Source organism: Balearica regulorum, chromosome 12, assembly GCF_011004875.1.
Source record: "Balearica regulorum gibbericeps isolate bBalReg1 chromosome 12, bBalReg1.pri, whole genome shotgun sequence".
In the NCBI taxonomy this organism is placed as follows: domain Eukaryota; kingdom Metazoa; phylum Chordata; class Aves; order Gruiformes; family Gruidae; genus Balearica; species Balearica regulorum.
This window is the reverse complement of record NC_046195.1, coordinates 6,243,507-6,261,965: the sequence shown is the minus strand read 5'-3', so window position 1 is coordinate 6,261,965 and position 18,459 is coordinate 6,243,507. Positions and strand designations below refer to the sequence as shown.

The window sequence follows — 18,459 nt, the reverse complement described above, 5'->3', positions numbered from 1 at the left end:
TAAATCAAATTCAAGTATCAGTTATTCTTTTAACTGCGAGAGTGATAAAAAAGTAGGTAGTATTCTACTGTACTGGAAATATAAAAATTAGAGTTTCAAATGTTAATCTGAGGCCTCTTATTAAAAGCACAGTTGCACTAAATAACATGCATCTCTTCCACTAGAATGTATTTCTAGAGAAGCAATATGAACAAGCTTGATATTTTTTCTCATTCAGAATTTTTTCCTTTCCCTCCCTCTTCATTTTCCTCATTTATAAATTTTTCCTGATGCTGCAAGGAGATATTGTTTCCAAATATTGAACATATTCCTCCAAACGTCACCCTTCTTTCAAATAAAGAAGGTATGCTGGCCAAAACTCTAACCTTAATACAATTTTCTCTCACAAAAACACTCTAACCTTAATACAATTTTCTCTCACAAAAACATGTATCATATACTCTGTATGCATAAAATTTACTGCAGTACATAAAAAGCAAGATGTCTGAATAACCATTACTGAATATACAAAACATGGAGTTTCATTAATTTTTTCAAGTTTGCTTTGCATTAAAAATGAAACACTTGGGCCTATAGGCACCATGAAACACATGCTGCTCAGCAACCAGCACAATGAAGACCAGCTTAACCACTTGCTGTTTCTTACCATTTGAGTTATTTAGCCCCCTATTTCTACAGTGTGAATTCCAAAATTAACTGTCATAGCAACAGGCGCCTCAGTCTTCATTTACAATGCAGATAATCTTTTCGATCATGTTATTTATGCATAACCTTATAGCTTCTGATTTGCACTGTACTGCAGTCAACTTTTAACGGGGGCGTGGGGAGAGGAAGAGAACACGCAGGTATGACACACTGGCCTGCAGTGGTCAGGAAGCAGCTCAACCTCAACCTCTGCTTTAGAGCAAGTCACTTCCTCCTATACTTTCATTTAAGAACAAACAGCTGCTGCTGAAAAGCCACACTGCTAAGATTAGTTCTCCTGTTAAGGCTGCTTATTCTTGGGCTGTAAATAGATACAAAACTGATTAAAGCTACCTTTAAGCAAGTTTTTAATTTGACTTACTTACAACAGACTTTAAATAAGAGTTCCTTGAGGCATGTGTCAGATGGGTGTTATGCTGCTGGTTTTTGGTGAGGAAAATAATCCATTTTTGCCACAGTAGAAGGTATGAATAAGCAAAATTTTGTCCCCTGAGAAATCTGGAAAAAAAGAAGTAGTGTATTAATCACTGTACTTATTCTATGCTATTTGAATACTAATAACTAGCAAAAAATCAACTTTACCTTTCACCTTAGGAGCCTAATGGATACTACTCTCAATGCAGATAAATTACCATATACAGTAATTTGCATTAAGAAGATTACATGAGCACAACCCAGACAATTACGAAGAAAAAAAATGAATTATGAATGTACAAAAATATCCTTATGGCTATCCTATGTGAAAATGGAAATTCACACTTAAAAATTCTTCTTTCTTAAGATTCATCAAATATACCTTTGGAAGTTTTTCTTCTCATAAGCTATCAAAATCGAAGGCAACGAACTAGCGAAGAATTATCCAGGAGGAGACACAATTAGGATAGACATTTTCTTTCATAAAAAAAGGGACAAGCTCATGAAGAAAGAACACTACTTTATGTCATGAGAATTATTTATTTTGAAAAGAAACAGCATTTCCCTTTGCATATAATCTATTCCTAAGTATAAGTCCTGCTGCTTGCAAATACATAACCCAATTACTATATACTTGACCTTATTATTTTAAAAGGCACTTAAACAATCAGTTTTACTGGTTCGGGCTTTTTAATCCATCCACAAAACTCATATGCTTGTAACTGAGCCCAGCCTTATCAAAATCAGGATTTATCAGATATCTGCCCAAACCCTTTTGTCATGGAAAACATTCCTTCTGATAATGCTTTGAGAGGCAAAAATATAACAAGGTCCATAATTTTTATGAATTTGTGAGAATTATGATATGAAAACAGAACATTATATTATTCCTCATTAATTCCTAGAATACATTCAGAAATAACCAAATCTCAGTAGATAACAGTCCTTATGCAAAAAAATCCCAGCTGTCTAACAAGTCAACTGTAACGTGAAGTGTTTGTGAGCTAATATATAGTACTTAATAAGATTCCTAGCTTTTTTTTTTTCCCTTCTCTCTGATATATTTTCATGCAAGAATCATACATCTGACCAAAGAATTATTTTCAATTCTTTGTTGGAACTTACTTATGAATGTATCACATCACAGATATCCTCTTACAGAAGTAGGTTATTTTAAAGTTCAGAATAACATAAAAAGAATAATTTCATACGTTGCGAAGGAAATATAAGCAGCAGTCAAACCACATTTGCCTATGACCCTCATCTTTATCACCCTCACAGAACTTAAAAAACCCCAACTGTAAAACCCTCATCAACTTGCAGAAGTAACTTTTAATAGCTCTAACACTTTCAAAGATACTTTAACTGCAAGGGATAGAAATAACCATCAACTGTGAAGAGGCATCAACATTTCCACCTATACCATGTTAACAAACTGAAATATCTACACTATGAAACTCCTGTTAGCTATGGGGAAATAACTAAACACTGTTATGCAGCCTTCAAAATCAAATGATGATGTTTCTTCTAAGGAGACGTAACTTTTATCACTGCACTGGAAATACTCAAGCAGTCAACATATATTCTTTTTTTCAGCAACATATTAACAAACAACAATTGAAACATTTTAATAGTTTTGTTCAATGCATCAGCTGCACAGAAAAAATAAACTCCATCCAACACTCGACCTACTTCTTCAGATGAAAGAGGATTTAATGTATGTGCTTCCAGTATGTACTTTTTTTCCTAAACAAATCACTATGTACCATTTAAACTACAGTAAATATTATTCCTTTTAGTTTGTTGTCATAAATAAGTGATCTAAAAGATTACCATGGATACTATGATTGTTAGGGCACAAGGAAATGCATGTAGTGCAGCCCTTTTTGGCATTTCTCACACACACATACTGCAGCTTCAAGAATTTATTTAGCTTTCTGGGTTTTGTGTGTGTGTGTGTTGGGTTTTTTTAGTTTAGTTTTTATCTGTTTCACTTAACACTATCTTTAACTTGCTAGTACAGTGTGCAAAAACTGAAGCAGCTTATGGATAACTTTGTGAGATTTATAGCAGTTATTGCTATCCCTGCAAATAGTTTCTTCAGTCATTCTGTGAAATACAAGTTCTTCCTTACAAATGGCCTTTCACCTGACTAGTGTATGGGAGATTATAATCATGATCTGGGTAGGAATTGTAAGGCTAACTTCACATCTTAATTTTGTTATTATGAATAGCTGTTCTGAAGGAGCCTTCCCCCTCCCTCTACCCACTGACTACAGAGTAAGCCTAGGCTACAGGTAGCTGCTGTAAATACCCAGTTTAAGATCAACCTTAAACACTGCTTACTCTGTCTATTGTATTCCCCTGTATAGTGGGCCAATAAACTGAAGAATGCTCCACCATATGACCACAACTTGATCCATGAGAAATTATAGAGAGATATAAATACACAGAATAAAATTATCATTAGCTATCAAAAGGTTCAGGGTGTAATCTCAGCTGCAATTCCTTTATAATTTTGGGGACAAATTTTTATTTTATCTTTTTACATTTATATGGTCCCTGCCATAACTTCTGTGTGCAGTTAGCAAAGAAAATGAGGAAACACAGATTAAAGATGCTACACATATATTTCAAAACAAAGAACTTTATCTCAAACAGGTCTTTTAAGGGTAAGAAGTCTTAGCAAAATCAACTAAGGCCAGATCATAGAATGGTTTTGGGTTGGAAGGGACCTTAAAGATCATCTAGTTCCAACCCCCTTGCTGTGGGCAGGGACACCTTCCACTAGACCACGTTGCCCACAGCCCCATCCAACTTGGCCTTGAACACTTCCAGGAAGGGGGAATCCACAGCTTCTCTGGGCAACCTGTGCCAGGGCCTCACCACCCTCACAGGGAAGAATTTCTTCCTAGTATCTAATCTAAATTTCCCTCTTTCAGTTTAAGGCCATTACCCCTTGTCCTATTACTCCATGCCCTTGTAAACAGTCCCTCTCCAGCTTTCTTGCAGGCCCCTTTAGGTGCTGGAAGGCTGCTATAAGGTCTCCCTGAAGCCTTCTTTTTCTTTTCTCCAGGCTGAACGACCCCAACTCTCTCAGCCTGTCCTCATAGGAGAGGTGCTCCAGCCCTCTGATCAGCTTCATGGCCTCCTCTGGACTAGCTCCTCTGGACTTCGATGATCTAACTTTTTAATGACCAGTTCTGTCTGAAGTGCTAGCACAAACAGATCTTCTTTTTGTACTGAACCTTCATCACTTGAAATCTCTTTGTAACCACTGCATGAGAAACATCTATTGCTTTATCTATTTTCTAAGTGTCTATAGTCTGTCACAAGTTACTGATGAAGGAAAAGATTTCTCCTCTAGCTAGAAAAATTCTAGCCTTACTAGATTTATAAGCAATAACTGCTATAAATCTAGCCTTAGTAGTAGTGGTTCCTCCATGTGAGAAATCAAACACATTTCTCTCCTCCTTGGCTTATGGTAGTTTGACTCAGAGATCGTGTGCAGTGGATTGAGCTGACAGGGATATGAAGGCAGAAGCTTAAAGGACATCAAAACTGTTAGCATTATGAGCTTTTTATTGATACAATTCTCCAAGCATCCTTTATCTTCTTGTACACAGAGATTAAAGAAAGACTCAAATGCCTAATTGTATGTCAAGCGCACAGTCAACACATTAACAGTTCAGTACAGTCTTTTAAAACGGAGTCTTCAGCATATCCATGCCTTGAGGTAGACAATTCAGCTCCTATTTTAAACACAGGGCTTGACTGTCTGTTACTTTTCACTTTGCATTGTTCCTCAAATCAAGGCAAAACACACAATGGTGATTTTTCCACGTTTCCCTTAAAATGCTCCCACAGGTTCAGTAACAGACTGATAGGAAAGTTCCCTCTCTTACAAGTACCCTAAAAATAACGGCAGAATTGAACTTCTGGGACTCAGATTACTTACAAAAAGCAAGTCCTTGGATGCACATAATGTAGAAAGAATAGCAACTTACTAGCTTGCCAGGCATTCATATAATGTGCTGGAATTCAACAGCAAGCGTATCAGGTCAGTTTATACAGCAGCTAACTAAGCTACAGCAGGAAAGAGCTCACACAGACCGAAACAACTTCCCTGTGCCTCCCCATCCTCATTTCTGTGAAATGTGAAGTTCCTCAGTTATTGCATTTAGTTTGGAAAACTAAGAAGAATAGAAGGCTTAATTCTCTTTCCTATGAAAAATTACACTTTAATGTAATCTCTAAGATTTTTCGAACAACTAGAGATACAAAGGAGAAAATAAAGATGTGAGACATGGAATCTGGAATGATTCATTTCACAGCATTTTGAAGATGCATAATTTAAGTATAGCAACTCTGTGTTTCATTTAAACTACATAAGTAATTGACAGTCTGTGAAGAACCCATTAGGAAAACTGAAAACCATGCAACAGACAAATCTGGAGAGAAAGCACTCCTCCTCCCATTTGAATAGTATGGAACAATGTATCACAGATGCAGTATTAACGGCCATTAAACAACTCAATAGCTACGTTGGTGACTGAGCAGTCACAGCTTGTCATGTAGCAGATCAGAACCTGAATCTTGAAGTCTTCCTCAGTTCAGAGTGTCAAGCTATAGGAAAGTCATGCAGTGAAGGTCGCGTATCACATTTAATACTGAGAAAGAACTGAAATATGACTATAATCAATTATAATGGCTACTAGCCTGGTTTAAGTACTCTGAAGACACTCATTCCTACAGTCACTACAACAGGATTAAAGCACAATTCTTATAAATCATGTTCAGTTGTTGGAATCTTTGCTTCTGTTCAAAATCTGCAAGTTAGTAGTATCAGGGTTAGGGGAAAACACCATCCTTTTTCCAATTATGGGTTATTTCTAAAACTTTCTGCTGGGGTAGGGGAGGACAGGAAGGTGTAAGCACATTATTTTCAATGCCAACTCAACAGATCGCTTTTCATGGTGGAAAGGGAAAAATGTGGCAAGTTTTCTTCAACTATCTAAGCAGAAAAGTGCCAACTCTGAATTAAGTCCTGAAGAAATTGCTGAGACACAACCTACTGGAGTGAAAAAGATCTCTCTTTTCAGTCCTACGGAAAGAAATAACAGATATCTGTACCAAGTGAAGAGCAATGTCAAAGGAACACCTTGCAATAGACTGAATGCCTCAGGTTTGGCCTACGTGAAAGACTTCTATTGATATACAAAATGTTTCTTAAAGAGGAGGAGGGATTTCTCTGTGACCAACAGTCACCAACAGCGGCTCCAGTTGCACTGGATAAAAAGTGTGCCTCATGGTATAAATTAATTTCTTTGGAGGACTACTGTAACTGACAAAAATCAGATCAGGGCTGACTTACAAATCAGTACCTAGAGAAGGTGGATTTGCAATGCTATCTCCGACAGCAAACTTCTAGTAGAGGCAAAGCTTCAGATGGTCTGATTCTGGCCATTTTTGTCAGCTAAAACTGCTGTTGAGGAACCAGTCTTGACAGGAGGAGGGACTGGAGTCCCCCACTGCCAGGCCATGTCATGCAGTACATCTGTGTTTACTTCCATGTCCCTGATTTGAATATGATTTGTTCTAAAACTGACAGAAACTTATCCGAGTGGTGCTTGGTAGCCTCTGCAGATGTTAGCAGTATTAGTCCAGGTCATATGAGAGGCACATATTAATTTATATGCTGCTGCGAAATATCAGTATAGAAATGCTTAGAAAAGACAAGACATATGCTAAATATATTTTTCAAAACTTGTCAGACACCTCTCACACTCCAATTAGAGATATCCTGGGGGGACAGCAGGAAGAGGTGAAAACAATTTTCTTCAGTGAAATAACAAAACAGCGAGCTTGGTCATTTGTGCCTTTGTCCTGGCTTATTAAAGATTTTTATTTTTTGGCCAAATGACAACACAAAACATGCAGATCTTTTTTAAAAATAAAGGCAAAAGTAGTACTGTACTACTATAATTCTCTGCAGTTTTCTTGGAATCTGTTTCTTTTTTGTGTTGCAGTCCTTTTCAGACTTACGCTTATACATCTTAGCAAACTATAAATTTCACTTAATTTTCAAGCAAAATGTCTAGTGTCTCGTTTGAAATGGGAAACATGCAGAAGAATTGTACACAGAAAAAGCATTAGCAACTAACAGATATTCAAAGTTTGATATTAAAATAGTGCAGCCTGATTTTTGAGAGCTTTTGAACAGTTCTGACCAACTTCAACAGGATTAATGGATATTCAACATCTCTAAGTAGACTATTAGTTCTAATTGCCACTGTCGTCATCATCTATTATTACATTCTATGAAAAGCAGGACACAGTTGGAGTTAAATATCAGTGTGTGAAACAGGAAATTTAGAAAGCCAGGGAAAAAAAATGGAAATTGCTATTGATTGCAAAATAAGCCTGGGGGTGGGGGAATAAAACCCTTCACCACACTGAATATTAATGTCTACAGGCACCAGCCAAAGTAATAACTGCCTGTTGTTTTGGTTTTTTTAAACTTATGTACCAAATTCACATATGAAAACAGCACCTGTAAACTAAATGAAGAACAACCTCTTCTGAAACAAACTGCTCATCACAGACTACTAGACAGAAAAAAGACAGGAAAATACAAAAGAATTTGTATTCTCCTTGAGCCTTAGACAACAAACATTATGACATCACTAAGGAATTAGAACATGTTTTGTAGAGCTTACAAAAGCTTCAGCACATAAATATCTTTCAGTTCCTTCTATTGCAGAAGGAATTATTTATATGTATTTTTAAATATCTCAAGACATAGATTTCAGATATATCTTTATTTTTCTCTGCTTTTTGTTACAAAAAAAGTCCTGGGAATTAGATAGATTCATAAAATAAGAGTTCCTTGAAGCTATCCAAAGTGTCATTTTTCTTTCACACATTTATTTTTTTGTCCTTATTTTAAAGACACATTGATAAAACTCTTCTGCTGTGCTGCTGATTTGAAGCTAAATGCATAGCAAAGCTGATTGGGAGTCGTTGCTGATTATTTTTAGAAATGATGTATCATCGCTTTAGACAATACACACTGTCAATTTATTAGAAATTTTTCAAAGCAGCATGGCAGAAAATTGCTCTTCCTGACTAGCAGGTCTGCTTATTAGCCAGAAAAGCAATGAAGAAAGAATACTGTTACTGCTTGATCAAAATAAATAGATATGGAGGTGGAGCAGGAATGATTTCAACAATGATCTATGATTTCGGTCAGGTGTTATATTAAAAACAAATGGCTGGGGGGAAAGGATGGAAAGAGAGAAAAATCTATTATTTGATGCAGGAGTTGGTCCAACAACAACAAATCAGCAGTGTTTGGTAAGACAGATGCTCAGACAGACAAGACTATAGACCACATAAAAGGGGAAAAAAAAATTAGAAAAACCCCAACCAACCAAACCATTTTGCTTGAAACCATTTTCTTCCATCACCTGCAAAAAAGCAACTAAATGAGCTGATCAAAATGGTGACTTAAGGAGTGACCAACCACAGTGCAAGAAGCAGAGAAACAGGGTTACTCTCATTTCCCTGTTTAGTTTTGCAGAAACCTATTTGAAAAATTATGGTTTTATTGTTTATGTCAGCCACTTTCCACTAAATCAGTCAGTTTGCCAGACAGTGAATACGTGCAATATTCACTGATCTGAGTCAGCTTTTCTCTTATTTACAAATGTTTTGGAAAAACCTCTTGCTTTTCAGTTTGCTGAACCAGTCAACTAACCAGCAGTATTCTTCATTTCATGACAGAATAAGCTGCAGTTCACAGACACTGAAAAGCAAACCATCTATGGGGAGTTCATAATATTTTAAAATGTAGAAAGATACAAGTTGAACTTTAGTTGATAATAATTTGTTTTTTCAAGCACTAGCATCAACGTAAAAGTGGTAGTGTGAGGAAAAGAAGGTAGTCACTAGCATCAACTAGTCAAATATTTAAACTTGGATCTGAACTAAGCTCGTGTCATCAGTATTTGTGTTTTAATTAATATAGAAATGGACCTGGTTATGTGCAACATAATACATGCAACTCAGAAACTACAAAGCAGCTACTTGTTTCTTATGTATAACCTCAATGTTTTTAATGATGATGATCTCCATAAGATTAGAGGCTTTAACTAAAAGACAGACAACCCACGACTTTCAGAAATAGATTTCATCCAAAAGAGATTTAGCTGCAAAAAATTTCTCAGGCAACTTCAAACAGTCCTGAATCTAACCTGTGATTTATTTTTTTTTTTTTTTTTTTTTTTTTTACACAGCTTATGTGACTGAATATCTAGTCCACATATACAAATCCACATCTGCTTGATTAAATCTCAGTCTCCTAAAGTAAAGCCATAACCAAAGGCCCAAAATTATGTAAACAACCTCCAGCAGGAGGTTCAAAATCTGGCTCTATTTTCTCTATAATTCAAATGATAGAATTAAAAACTCAGAGTAGTATGCCCTCAAACAGAAAGACATTCAGAGAATTTAAAATATAATTGCCATTGCTACTTACAGATAAGCAGTAAACTTTTCCATAATATTTTTACCTCTTGAAAGTCAGACACTGTATAGAATGTCACCCCCCAGATGGTGTCACTACTGAATACTGACTTTTGAAGTCTTTCTATCCTATTAGTCCTTCTCTAAACCAGTACAAAAATTTACTAAGTGACAGATTGCCTCACACTGTTCTCTGTTCTTTCCATGAACGAATCTCTCCATTAAACACTACTGAGATGAAGACACATACATCTGTGGAAGCACAGACTTCAGCGAGGGCCTTTTTTTCCATATGGAGACAAAAAGTTAAGGACTAGCATAGCTGAAGTGTATTAAGTTTCTTACTGGAGAAACCTGGCTGAGGAAAGGCCCTGAACTGCTAGAATTATATCACTTTGCCTTCCTGACATGGAAAAGAAGTAGTGAAGTAATGTTCGTAATGAAAGGATTGTGGATAGGTCAATTGACTCACCTTGCCTTGGCTGAAGGCAGGAAAAATACAGAGTATGTGTTGCTCTACAGAGTGCTAATGGGGGTAAGGAAGAGCGGGGAGGAACTGCAGGTATTTTTCTTCTCCTGCATCTGTATTCCAGTCTGAAAAAAATACTTAAATCTTTTTCAGCTACCTTGTTCGCTGTATGTAGAGGCATAAAGATGAAATTTGGGGCTTACTTTTTATAGCACATTTGCTCTCTCTTCTAGGCTTGACAACTTCCTCCTATACATGACTAAGCTGACTATATCATCAAACAGCAAGACATATACTATGTACTCTGAAGAGAAATACTTAAGTCATACATCATTTGCAATTTGTTGCACTACTTTAGTGAAGGAAAAATATCCAGTATTCTTGCACAAGGACACTAAGGCTTAAAAAAAGCAAAACAGCATTTTGATTGTGAAAGCTAGAAAGAAAGTTCATTATAAGAGCACATCAGAAGCTGCACTAACAAGCATAAGCATGACAAGCAACATACAACCCTGTGACCTTCTGGATTTACAAATGGCTCCAACATTTTTCAGAAACACAAGGCAGCTCTCAATGCTGCAGGTGCCAATCTCTTCAGTTTTGTTTGGACCCATCTGCTGTTATTAACTAAAGGTAGACACACAAATACCAGCATGCTTTGAGGCACAGTTAACATCCCTCAATTCACAGAATCAATAAATCAATTCTACATGTAGTAAACTTATTTGGAAAATCCTACTAGCTTTGCAGAAAATTGTTCTGTGAACAGCAGAAAGAAGGAAGCCTCATTTTCTTTGGATTTCTGTCCTTTAATACCCTGAACTTCTGCAGTCACCAGCACATCCCAGAGTTAGTCCAGAACTATGTATGCACTAGACTGCCCAGACAACTGCTGTCAAAAAGCGTAGAAAACAGTACGGTTCTAGTTCCAGTCTTTCTTCTGCTCCATCAGCCATAGCCTTTCACAAATTTTGTAAGAATTTTATTAACTTTGACAATTCTATTTTTCAAATTGTACAATGGTTTCAGGGGAACTGGGAAGAATGATACACAGATGGATGGGCATAAGTCTCATTAGAGAGACTGTTAGAAAAGCAGGCTAAAAATGCATTCCCCTTTTCATGACACTTGGTATCAGTTCAAGACTGCATGCCTGTGAGCTTCTTAGCATGATATTATCCAATGATGTCTGATTTCAGAATTTCATTTCCAGTTCAATATAACCTTGACTTGTAGATCCTAATGGCAGAGTTGAATTTAATTAGCCTTTCTTCTTACCAAGAGATGCAAAAACACAGTGCAAGAGTTTCAGAACCCCTCATCTGTAGCCAAACAAGTCAATCTGCAAATGAAGATCTGAAGTTCTCCCTCGACAGTTAACAGATGTAGACAGGGTCTACTAAGGTGCTCTAGTTGCACCTTGGAGTCTCCATTAACTATTTTGGGAGTTTAGGTTCTTAATTCCAGGAAGATGGTTAAAGTCACATCATGTAAATACTCTGTTATATATATTTTTAAAAGTTGCAATCAATTTTTCAACATGTTGGACAAATTCAGACATTACAAGAAATGGTTGTGTAGTATTTAAATATCTGTACCAGCAATTAAATACTAAATATACATATATTAGTGCTTCCTTATACTGCAGGACAGGGAGATATCTTTTTATCTTTTACCTGTGCAGCAGAAGTAATTTTATCACTTTTCTTTCTTTGAAGAAGCTGACTTTTATACCTATTTATCAGTAACTGCAAGAAAAATTGGAGATTTTGTCTCACTGGTCCACAAACATGGCTTGGAAATAAACAGGCATAGTGCATCTCAGTTTTCACTGTAACAGTGTTTACCAAACCAACTGAATCACTTACAATCCCTTTTTTTAATTGCTGGGCTTTTAGAAGCTGAACTTTTAGGAAGAAGAAAACTATTTTGCATACAGCTCTGCTTTAGCTCCAGCTTTCAAATAAAAGTCATCTGCATAAATACGAGAATATGTTATGCCCTTTTCTTAGTTCTTCCTAATGAATAAGACATACTTTTCTACTATTTTTAGAGACACACTGGGAATTCCTCCAGTGTTTGTCCTTCCTATACTGCAAAAGATTTGATACAACAGATCAAGTAACTGGACAGTCATCAACTTTGTTATTTTTACTGCTCTCGTGAGTCGTTCCAACCTGAGCAACTTCCACGGTACCCCTGTTTCACAGGTATTCTAGGTAAGTCAGATGGCATTCAAGAACACATAATCATCCCTTAGTATTTTTAAGGTCCTGTCATTTCCTCTGACAAAAGCTGTTCTTGATAACCAGGGATAGTGACCAGTATGGCTTCACCAAATAAGAGTTACAGAGAAGAGACAACTGGCTTCCTCTTGGGCAGCATCTCCCCTTGGTGATGCTTTAACCATCACAAGAATCAGAAGTGTATTTAACAAACTGTCTTGTTCCATCATAGTATCAAGCAATTCAGCCGATGCTTTCAGAATCAATGAAAAAAAATTATTGAAATTATTTCTTTGTATGTTTTTGAATGTTAACAAGAATCACTGAAAAAAGTGCACAACTTTCTTAATTTCTGAATAAAGAGAAACACCATTCCTTCACAAAATAAAATACCTCACCATAAAAATTTATCCAATTACTTATGCAACTTTTCAACCAAGACTTTTTAATAAAACATCCTTTTAATCCCTGCCTGTTTAATAAGATGTGTTAGTTTATTACATCACCAGTGTACAATTCATTTTTATGATACAGCAACAATAAATAAAGAACACAAATTAAATAGCCAAATCTCATAGCCTCCAGTGAAACAGTATATGGAACATAATTACATGCAGCACACATTTTGTAAAGGATGTTGACTCAGTTCCAAATTTAGCAAAACATGACCAGGAAATAAGTGTCTGGAACTTAACAACAGTGTGTGTTTGATGCTTTTCAGTCCTGAAACCTATTATTTGCCAAACATAATTTCAGTTTATAAGAGTGTTAAAGATCCTCTGGTCCTCTGTAAAGAATTAACTGCTCCACAAAGAGATATTTTTTTTAGAATCTTAATGTTCTAATTTACACTGAAACTTACTTTAGTTACTCAAAAGGATTTTATTCTCTCCAGATAAAGCTTTGAAAGATTTTCCAACAGTGTCAGCTTTTCATGCTTGAAATATATGGAGGTAGATCAAGAAGAAATGTGAGAGAAGATGATTTACTTGGAAAGGAGTTACTCCCTGTCTTCTTTATCAACAGATCAACTGGCTCCTTCTTTTAGCTACACAAACAATACCAACTTCTCCATCCATATACTCTCTGCCCTTATACACATTAATAAAACAGAGATCAGGTATAGAGTTTTTGTCTAACTTTACTGAAACTCCTTCGTCTTTGTAAGAGGGGTAATTCAAAACTACATTAATTTACTTATAAGTATGTGAATCTGAATGAACTTAGGTTGGTTCCGCAATGCTAAAAATCTATTATTACAGAGCCCATGAAGCATCTAGAACAGATGACATATTTATTTTGAACTGTCCTGATTTTAAAGGCTTAATACATTAGAAACTTCGAGTTTCTAATCATCTTTGCTAAAATAGTAATACCTTGAGAGAGACAAAGTTTTCATCACGTAGCCACTGTCTACTAGCTTAGTCTGTAGACACTAAGCTAATATGCACATCATACTATCAACAGTAAAAACAATGGAATAGAAATTCTCATGGACTTCATGCTAAATAACTATAAAAGGAGTGTTTAAGCACTATAAAAGTCTTTATACTGCATGAAACGTTTAAACTGTATCCTTCTACTGCTCTATATTCATCATTTTCATGTTAGAATATATTAAGGCATTTAAGATGCATTTCTTTAGAATGACAGACTCTCCCTCTAAACTGAACTAGTCAATATTTTTTTCTTAAAAATACAGCCTGATGGTTGGATTGTCGAGTGAGAACACCTACTATCTTTTTGAAGTATACATCTAATTCTTTTCCCAGGTCTAGAACCACCTACTTTGGAAAAACATGGCTTTAGTGCAAAAAAGGAATCTTCAAGACAAACAAAAATTTCCTGCAATTCCATGAGAACCTACCCTGGAAACAACTAAGACATGAATTTTTGTTTGGATACACTGGCCTGAAAAGCTGTGTGAAGTTACTGCCTTACAGACATGGCTTCTTTCAGTGGTGAAAAACATGATTCATACAGTTTGTACAAAAGAGGATGCATTTCATTTCTCACTATGGAATAGGGCTTAGAGGTGTTTTACTCTACTTCTGGTAATTAGCAAAAGTATTTTCATTTCATGAGAACTAAGTAAATTAGTCTAGTTCACACTGATAAAATAAGTAATTAAACCTGTAAGGGCATATACCAGAGGTAAAGAGCATGAACTAGAATGTTTGTTTTCTACATTTGAAAAAGCAAAGCTAAATGTTTGCAGTCACTGACAATATGTACCTCATACAATAACAATATTATTGTTGTTATGTAACAAAATTGTCTCATAATAGATAGCTATTAAAATAACCAATCCAACTAGCAATTAAATCTCAAAATGATGGAGCATTGCCTGTAATTAAAACACACTTCTACTTCCACCCACATTAGGCAGAGCAGCCTGAGTATCCTAATACAGCAGTTAGTCTTTATTAATTGTATCTTAATGAGGATTCCTAAGACAAATTCAATATTGACGTTCAAACAGACTACAATGAAATTGTATGTAGTCTTAAATTAGCCTAAAATTAAGAGTAACTGCCAAATGATGAATCCAAGAGTAAGTTGCCTATAGTGACAGGTAATGCATCCCATTTATTTGCAAAAAAACAAATGCCATTACTCTATAATAAGCCAACATACTTCTGTAAAAATACTACCACAGTGATAGCCAAGATGATACTTAAGTAAAATGGAATAACATTTCTGTCTTATTGCTCTGACTACAAATTGTATTCACTGCATCAGAAGATTGAAAGTGAGATTTGTTTTCTATTGGTAACTACCTCTGCATCACCGGAAAGTTCTGGAACATTGCTTACATCCCAAAGAAGGCAGTTTCCTAAAAAACTTGTAAGCAGTAGTTTGTTCTGCTTTGGGTGATATCATCATCAGCCCTGTGGGAGACAGCAGCCGTCTGATGCAGATGTGTAAAACAAACTAGGAGTTAACAGAATTCTTTGCAGAGGATGAGCCCAGAGCAGGCATTGGGCGGGGAGGGTGAGAGACACTTGGGCTTACTTACAACCCGGAAAACCCCCTTGTTCAAAGTAGACACTGAGTTTAGTAGGAACCAAAGGGTTTACATAGCACAAGCTACAGCTTCAAGACAGCAACACAACAGCATCTTTGACTTTAAGCTTCAGCCATCTAAGCCAGGGTTTTCTTTTCCAAGTCATCCATCAGAGAACACACAGAGAAATAAGTCCAGTAAAGTTGGTAAAAGGAACATCCAAGAAGGATATCTTTTTGCAACAAATTACTAAATGCTTAGAAGTGAATTTTGCCATCAAAAGATTCTTAGATTAGCAATGTAAGGTGGAATAATAGAACACTTCATTTCCTCCTTTTTCTTCAGATGTGGTCTATTCTAATTTCCTATTCTTCTAGTCCTTGAAAAGCAAAATCTAACAAAAGTATACTGTAGAATTAGATACTTCAGATGCATAGATGAGACACATCAGATAGATTTGGTTTAGATTAGATACATAACAGCTAAAAACATATAGAGTGGTAATTGGTATTACTTGAAATCAAGGTTGGAGAAGGTAAACCACATGAGCCATGCAATGTTATGACTCCTGAGAACGAAGTTTAGAATTTTTTTTGGTTAAATTAGGCACAAAATGTGGAAAGATTAGAGTCTAACTTGTCTTATGCAGGCACCGCTCATCTCTATTTGAACACTATCGCTAGCAAGAGACTGGAACTGGCTGTAGTCACTGCCCCAAATAAAATAATCACTTTTAAGAGATTAAAGAAGCCATTAACATGGATTGACTTTGCCCCAGCATAACAGAGCAATGCAATCTGTTCAGTGCTGGTGATCTGACGAGGACAAATAAAATTATTCTGACACCCGAGTTGCAAAATACAGACACTCACGGATGCAGAGTGCAGTATCCAAACTCACAAGAACTTTTGAAATGACAATGGCTCCAGAGGAAACATTCTGTATGCAACACTTGGATACAGCTTTTTCTCCATGATTGAACTGGATACTTATAAAATTCTCAGAAAGAATACCAAAGGTTTTACTAATATCATTCTTAATCCTCAACAGCTTAAATAAAAAACAGTTCCTACAGAGGATAGTGGAGTTCCAAAAAAAAAAATTTGTGTATCAGCTATAGAGACAACTGATGAGCTCAGCAATAACTCAGGAGCCTTAAGACAGTTGGGTACATCAAGTCCCACTTCTGAAAGGGAGAGACAGACAAAGAATCTATATTCAAGAAGAGACCTTTGGTAGTCAGAGACAAAAAAAACCCCAGGATGTGAACACAATTCAGGCTTGAAAGTAGGAAAGAAAGATTTGTGAATTCTAACTTTGCTTCTTTGCTTGACTTCATCCACAGACAATGTAGTCTGTTTACATGTATTTGGGATGAAGGTTTGCTTGTAAGCAAACATTTTTGTCATCTCTCTTTCTAGACTGTATGAAAATTGTATTACTTAGAATCTGTGTGGACAGAAAAAACACTCTTCAGTATGGAACTATTACCCAAGTCTATATTTATCTTCCTACTCCATCCCCTGAAATATTGAAGAAAATTGTCTTATGATACATTTTCACGTAATCCTGAATAATAAAAAATAAACATAGAAATAATCCAATAGAAAGGTTTATTTTTATGTATCACTGCAAGTGGTTAGGTTTGTATCTTTTTATTATCCAATAATGAAAAGGTCCTTCTGTAAAGCAAACTGCAAAACAGATACTATGAATTTAACCATGAGAAACACTGCTGAATTCCCTGACATCTATAAGGGCTGAAGTTTCAATACTGACTGATGTAGAACAAACAGTTATTAAAACTCTCAACAAGGTACAGTGTGAATCAAGACACCTAAAAGAAATTTAAGTACATGTACTTTAAAACTCAGTTTCCTAGTAAGAAAGTTCTCTCTGATCTTCCAAATCCTATCCGACACTGAAGTGAGCTAAAAACCTCCTCTCCTCATACTTGCACCTTCTACTAACAATCTATATCTGACAACACAAACTATTTATGCAAAAATCTGCATAGCACTTATTAAAGCCATTCTGAAGTGCATTACTACCCAGCCACACCACAATCACAGTCAGACAGACCATCACAAATCCATAGACTCTTGGAAGGAAGCTCTGCAGACTGGCCTTATAACCAGCTGGTCATCAGAGATACCAGGGTAACAAGCATTATTCCTCCGAGTGGCTTCATAACACTTGCCTCCTACCATGCTGTGGATTTTCACAAAAATTGAACTGCCTACCTTTTCGTATATTTGGCACTCCCCCTCTTCTGCTCAACCATGTGTTTCCTTGTTTTCAAAACTGCATCACAGTCCCATAATATTCCCAGCAGCTTTCTGGATTCTCAACGCAACTAATCAGTTTATGAATAAAAACATTTAGATATGTGTTAAAATTGTTTCTCCTTCTTACACTCCAGGCCCAATTCTAACTGTTTCTAAACCACCTCATGTATTTCATAACTTTGATCTAAGTGCTTACACTAGAGCAGGAGGCATGCTTGAGTCCACTTCGTATTAAATAAGGCTCTCCTCATTGCTCCAGCTCAATGAATACATGATTAAAAATATAGTCATTGTTTATATGAACACCTTTTGTGAAATTGATATAGCTTGCAAATACTGGATAGGTTTGGTTTTGCAACGGATCCAATACAATCTTACAACATGCTACAGGCTACTAGAGAGAAAGTTGACATGTTTCACGGAAGTTGGTCATGACAAAGTTATCAAATTTCACACTGATAAAAGTTAAGAAGGATTTCCCCTGCAGTTCCAGGAGTCATTCCTAGAATCTACAATAATAAAAGAAGGTATATTATTTGGTTTTGTTTAATTCCGAGTTAACTCAAAATTGCTGTATTTGTAGATGCACAAGCGCTCAGGCCTATCTCTGTGTGCAATACGCGGGAAGCCTCTGCCCAAAAGTTTGACATGCTGCATCCTTACAAGGCACTGAAAGGATACGTGTGACAACTGGGATAACTTAGAAGCAGGAGTCTAGGAAAACCTGAAGAAATGAAAGTAACAAAGAACGGAAGTCACGAGAGAGAGAGAATTATTGTCATGAGAAGTGGGGACACAAAGGCAATGCACCTATAGCAAACTATA

At 36.2% G+C, this 18,459-nt stretch overlaps 1 protein-coding gene across 7 annotated transcripts in view; it reads right to left on the bottom strand.

Moving 5' to 3' along the window:
* OTUD7A (OTU deubiquitinase 7A) overlaps positions 1 to 18,459 on the bottom strand; it is a 138,400-nt gene that overhangs the window by 70,885 nt on the left and 49,056 nt on the right. For 4 of the 7 annotated variants that reach the window (XM_075764397.1, XM_075764396.1, XM_075764393.1 and 1 more), the window contains exon 4: positions 1,067 to 1,203. The gene's annotated coding sequence lies outside the window, so the exon portion shown is untranslated. The remainder of the gene's footprint in view (positions 1 to 1,066; positions 1,204 to 18,459) is intronic. The other 3 variants (XM_075764395.1, XM_075764394.1, XM_075764399.1) reach the window with 1 other exon arrangement.